The sequence below is a fragment of the Zalophus californianus genome, chromosome 3 (genome assembly GCF_009762305.2).
Source record: "Zalophus californianus isolate mZalCal1 chromosome 3, mZalCal1.pri.v2, whole genome shotgun sequence".
NCBI lineage: Eukaryota > Metazoa > Chordata > Mammalia > Carnivora > Otariidae > Zalophus > Zalophus californianus.
In genome coordinates this window covers 141,903,133-141,909,132 of record NC_045597.1, presented here as the reverse complement: position 1 = coordinate 141,909,132, position 6,000 = coordinate 141,903,133, and the positions used below count along the sequence as shown (strand labels likewise).

Sequence of the window (6,000 nt, the reverse complement as noted above, 5' to 3'; positions counted from 1 at the left end):
TGGTCTGTCCAATGGAAAGATCCCCGAAGAAAACCAAATGCCCTGAATCCAGCCCTTCCTCACTACGACCCGTTCCCCAGTAGCTGCCTTCATTCTTCAGACTGTGGGGGCCAAAATTTTGGAAAATCTTGAAGGCCATGTACTCAAACCTACGTATTTCAGGATGAGGACAGAGAAAACAAACGACTTGCAAGACGTCAAGTAGCGGGGTCTTTCCTTAAGCCCGCGCTTCCTGACTTCAGGTCCGGTGCTCCTTTCATTACCCACACCGCTGCGGGCTGGGAAGCGCGGAGCCCCCCGCGTGCCGAGGTTCGCAGGGTCTGCCAGGGGTGAGTCGAAGGCCCCTTCCTCGCCCCGCCCCCACCGCAGCCCCTGTGGAACTCCCCGTTCCGCCCCCTTTCCGCGCCGGGCGGGGTCGCTGCGCCGCCGCTACTCGCGCGCGCGCGGGGTCGCGCGGACGCGGGGAGGGCCGCGAGTGCGGGGAGGTCGCCGGGCCGCCCGCGCCGCCGCCCCTTGCCTGACGCACGGAAGGGCCGGGACGCGATTTGCCGCGAGTGGCTGGAGTAGCCGCCGCCGCCGCCGTCCAGGCCCGCTCCGCCCCCAGCCCGCCTTCCTCCCGCCTCGCCCTCCGCCTCCGTCCGCGCCTCGCTCGCGTCCCCGCGTCCTCCCCAGCAACCCCGGAGGTGTCGGCAGCCCGCGCCAGCGCCAGCCAGGTGAGTGTGGCCGCCGCGCGGCCCAGGCGGCCCGGGCGGGAGGAGCGCGCAGGCCCCGCGGCCGGGTGGCGAGCGCGGGCGGGTGGAGGTGGAGGCGGCGGCGGCGGCGGCGGCGGGCCCGGCTTTCTTCCTGGGCGCGGGCCGCGGGGCTGTGGAGCCGCACGGCTGAGGGAGGGGCGCCCGCGCCCCGCTGCCGCCGCCACCGCAGACAAAGCGCCTGAGGTGGGAGCCCCGCGGGTGGCCTCTGCCTCCGCGCTGCCTGCCGGGTGCGGCCGCGGCCCGCAGAGCCCGGGCTGCTCTGGTTTTTACCCCTGAGCGCCCTTGTTCATTTCTGGGTGAAAGGGACCCGCATAATGCAACAGGTTTGGGCGTTAATCCTTATTTTCCATCGGGTCTCGTCCTCCGGGCGTGCAGGCACCACATGCGGCGGCGCCCGGCCCCCGGGCGAGCCCAGCGTCTAGCTCCGGCGGCGGGCTTCTTTGTGTGGCCGGTGACCAGCCTTGCCCGGTGGGTGGGGGACTCCCGTCCGAGGCCCCCGGGCTGCGGGGAGGCTCCTGACTGCCTGCCTCGCGGCTTGGGGCTTGGCTTTCCCCCGGGCCTGCAGGATGTTAACATCCCTCCAGCCTTTGGAGGATTCACAAAGGGAAGGAAGAGAGGGTTGGCAAGGATTTGTCGTTATGTATTTATTTTTTATATGTTAGGTAGACTGATAGTAGAAAAGAGCCGCGGTCTGGCCGGCTCAAGAGGGTGCGGGTGGGATTTCACGCTGGGATGCACGGTGGGATGCATGGACTTGATGCTGCTCTGACAGCAAGTGCTTTTCTTGGTGCTTTGACATCTTTCATACACAGATATCAGCCCAGAAGTTGGAAGTGCTGTTGAGGGAGTAACTCTGTAGCAGCTGTTTGGCAGGTCACCTGTTTCTGCACATTTTGTCCGTGCCAAATACACCCGCTACACATCCTGGCAAAGGTTGGCAAACTCTCAAAATTGCCACTCAGAATACCCCCATTTTGGAAAATATTAATCCATATGGTTTTCTTTGGCTTGATTTTGGCTTATTTTCTTAGGTGTGAAAAACTTTTTTCTCCCCCCCCCGCCCCCGCAAGGAAGAATACATAACAAAGAACAATTTATTTTTGTTCACATACCTTGGTCATGCTGTTACCTAGTTGGTGTCATTGGTATGCTATTTTAGTATAACAATACTAAATGGAAGGAAAATGTCTTTTGCTTTGAGCAATAAAATGCTTCTTTGTTCTAGAACCAGGAAGCTTTTATACATAATTTCTGTGGACAAAAGTTGGTGACTGTCTTTACCCCATGACCCAATACATGAAAAAATTCCCAAATGACTTAGAAAGCATTACACAACTCTATAGAATTGTTTTTCTATCCCAAACTTGAGGAAATCATTTTGCTATGTATTTAATCAAGTAATCTAGACGAAATTTAATCTTAAAATTTGGGCCTTACTCTATAAATTCCCCAACATTAGGGAATGAATTGATTACTTTTAGAGTTCGTTGAGCATTGTAAGCCCTGAAAATAATAATAGGAAAGAGTAGTGGAGATAGGAGCTGGTGGTGGATTTAGCAAAGTGACCGCAGATTGGAGCATGGAATGTGGTAGCGGTTGCAAAGTTCCACCTACTTGGGTTTTAGTTGATCAGTGGGTAAGGCCATATCTGAAAAGTAGATGTCCACTAATTAAAAAAGCAGGAAAGAGTGTTACATTCTGGCCTATTTTTTTTTTTCCCCTTGGTGTACTCTGTAAAGACTCCTTGAAGCTCTTTCTAGTCCTTAAAAACAAACTTCCTATTAATAGGGACTTTTCTTTTGAAGAAATAAAATTATACCAAATTAATCTGATCCATAGAAAGTTTCTCTAACATAATTAGTAGTTTTACTTTACCCAAAATACCATTCATCCTGGTAACATCTAACTTCAAAGAGCTTTTATAGCTGTTACAGACTATAGGAACAACCTCTTGAGAAAAGTAGCATTTTGACTAATGAAAAGGAGCAGAAACTTACATTTCTATAATAATTTTTTTTATTGAGGTATGATTCATATACTGTAGAATTCACTCTTATAACATGTACAGTTCAGTGGTTTTAGTATATTTACAGGGTAGTGCAAACATCACCAGTTCAAGAACATTTCCATCATGCTGAAAAGAAACCCTGATACCCATTTACCTGTCACTCTCATTCCTCCTCCCCTGCACTTGGCAACCACTGATATAATTTCTGTCCAGAGATTTGCCTGTTCTGGACATTTCACATAAATGGAATCATACAAATATATGGCCCTTTGTGTCTTACTTAGCATAGTAGTTTTAGGGTTCATCCATATTATGCATGTATCACTACTTCATTCCTTTTTATGGCTGAATAATCTTTCTTATATTGATATGCCACATTTTGATTATCCTTTCATCAGTTGATGGACATTTGGGTTCTTTCCACTTTCTGGCTATTATGAGTAATGCTGCTATGAACACTTATTTACAAGTTTTTGTGTGGACATATGTTTTCAGTTCTCTTGGGCGTATACTTAGGTGTGGTATTGCTGGGTCGTATGATAACTCTGTTTAACTTCTTGAGGAATTGCCAAACTATTTTCCATAGCTGCTGTAGCATTTTACATTTCCACTAGCAAAGTATGAGGGTTCCATTTTCTCCAGTACTTGTTAATGTTGTCTTCTTGATGATAGGCATCCTGGTGGGTGTGAAGCGGTATCTCATTGTGGTTTTCATTTGCATTTCCCCAGGGTCTAATGATGTTGAGTATGTTTTCATGTTCTTATTGGTCATTTGTTTATCTTCTTCAGAAAAATGTCTAATTTATAATAGTTTCTAACTTTATGTTTTCACATGTATTTTCTCATTTTGTCTTTGAAATAATTCTATAAGTTAGGTTTATTCCTATTTTACTTCTGGGAAGCTAAGGTGCAAAGAGGTTAAATAATTTGCTTGTTTTTTTTTAACCTTACAGAGTTAGTAGGGTTTGAATATAAACTCAGGTCTTCTAACTGTGCTTCCTGCATTCTTTTCACCTCAAAAGGCATAAAGAAGTTAAATTGTGTTTGCAAATTTACTTGGCTAATTATTGACAAAGTGGGGGAAAATAAAAAGCAGACCAAACAACGAAAAGCAGGTGGCCATACTGCCTCATATTCACCAGACTTTGTTATTCTTTTTAAAATAAATTCTTTGTTTTCTCCTATCCTAATAAGGTAGATATGCTTTTCATATTTCCTCTAGGGAAGTAGTCAGAACGATTAAACCTAGTAACATACCTTCTTGGTAGCATAGCTAGCTAATCCTAGAACCCACTTTTCACTGAGACATTGTGTTTTATATTACCCTGCAGCTTCCATGTTCTTTATTTTCCCACTAATTTATTCCCTTTATCTTAAAATAATTGAATAATTTCACATTTTTCATAAACATTAAAATTCCGAATGAAACTGAAATTAACTTTTATTTTTGAGTAGGGCAGTTTGCCAGTTTTCATTTTGAAGTGCAGGATTACTAAGGTACATATTTCAGTTTTTATGTGGAACTCTGTATCAGACATAGGTATGCAAAATTATCAGCTCCTTAGAGGGTAGGTAGAGGCCATATGGTAGTTATTCATCTTTGCATGTCCATTGTCCAACATAGTGCCCAGCACGCTGAATACAAATGAATTTTTTTAACACCCCCCCAAGAAAACCCAGTAAAAATTATCTGTTACTCTTTTTTAGAAGAAAGGCAGTACAAATTCCAGAAAAAGAGTATTTCTTACCCTGACACATGACCTAAAAAAAAAATAAATGATAAAAATTAGAACTTAATTTAAAATTCAACACTCTATCTTATGGAAGGAAGTAACTGTTTTTCCATCCTGTGTTTTAAAAAAATAGGCTGTAGACAGGGCGCCTCGGTGGCGCAGTTGGTTAAGAGTCCAACTCTTGGTTTTGGCTCAGGTCGTGATCCTCAGGGTCGTGAGATGCAGCCCTGCTTTGGGCTCCATGCTCAGCTGCTTAAGACTCTCTCTCTCTAACCCTCTGCCTCTCCCCCCGCGCACACACGCTCTCTCTGTCTCTCTCTCAAATAAATAAATCTTTGAAAAAAAAATAGGCTCTAGGGATGCCTGGCTGGCTCTGTTGGTAGAGCATGTGACTCTTGATCTCGGGGTCGTGAATTCAAGCCCCTTGTTGGGGGTAGAGTTTACTTAAAAAAATAAAAGTACCTGGTGGCTGGCACAAGTGCTTATTAGCTCAGTGCCCATACTTAGGAGCTACACCCTGAATGTTTGTTAAATAAATGAATGTCCAATGAGTGAATAAAAGGATTAGTTTTCATTGTAACAAATAGTGGAGATAACAGCAAATGAGTATTTAGGCTGTGCTTTTCATTTGTATATTTTAATAGCAAACATGATACATATTCATTATAAAAATTCAAATAATATGTGGGTATATTCAATACAAGCTGAAAATCTCCCTTTACTTCTTGTCCCCTTCCCTTCCTTCACACCCAAGATCATTCCTGTCCCAGGTAACCATTATTAAGTTTAGGGTTTATATTTCCATCTGTATCTTTGATTTATGTGTACATATGTATAAATATGCATTTACATATCCGACCATACTTATATACATACATTCACAGTGGTTTTTCCTTTACAGATGGGATCATACTATACATTTCCTTTGTTTTTAACTTAAATGTATTAAGACTTTAGCATTTATAGTCACAAATGATAAATGTAATATTTATTATTGTTGCCTGGTTTTGGTATCAGGATTAAGCCAGCCTCTAAGAATGAATTGGGAAATACTCCTTTTTTCCCCCTGTGTTCTAGAATAGTGTCAAAATGTCTGCCCTATAAGCATTTATTAGAAATTCCTGATAACCTTGGGGGAGGGATGAGATCTGACGCAACCTTTCAAATTTTTCCTTTTTTTATTTATTCTATCAAGTTTTGGTTCTTATTTTCCATTACATTTTTGGTGAAAGAATCCTTCCACACACGCAAACACACACTTCCCTTCCCCCAGCTCTGATGAGTAAGTTGAGAAAAGCAAATGATTAGCTGGATCAGTGGATGCAGGAGTATATGTACTTTTCTCTTAGAGTGATCCAGGGTAAAGCCCTACACTTACTAGTTGTATAACCTTAGACAAGTTACTTATCCTCTTCAAACTTTTTTTTCTTTTCTGTGAAATGTAATAATCCCTACCTCATTAGAGTCTCGAAAGTATTAAATGAGATGTGAGCTAATATGTGAAAAA

The 6,000-nt window shown here is 44.1% G+C and overlaps 1 protein-coding gene across 3 annotated transcripts in view; it reads left to right on the top strand.

Moving 5' to 3' along the window:
- The first annotated feature begins 470 nt into the window (after nt 1-470).
- The window catches only part of SESTD1 (SEC14 and spectrin domain containing 1), a 139,156-nt gene continuing 133,626 nt past the window's right edge, over nt 471-6,000 (top strand). For 2 of the 3 annotated variants that reach the window (XM_027589533.2, XM_027589535.2), the window contains exon 1: nt 591-713. The gene's annotated coding sequence lies outside the window, so the exon portion shown is untranslated. Of the gene's footprint in view, nt 714-6,000 lie in introns of all 3 variants that reach the window. The other variant, XM_027589534.2, reaches the window with a different exon arrangement.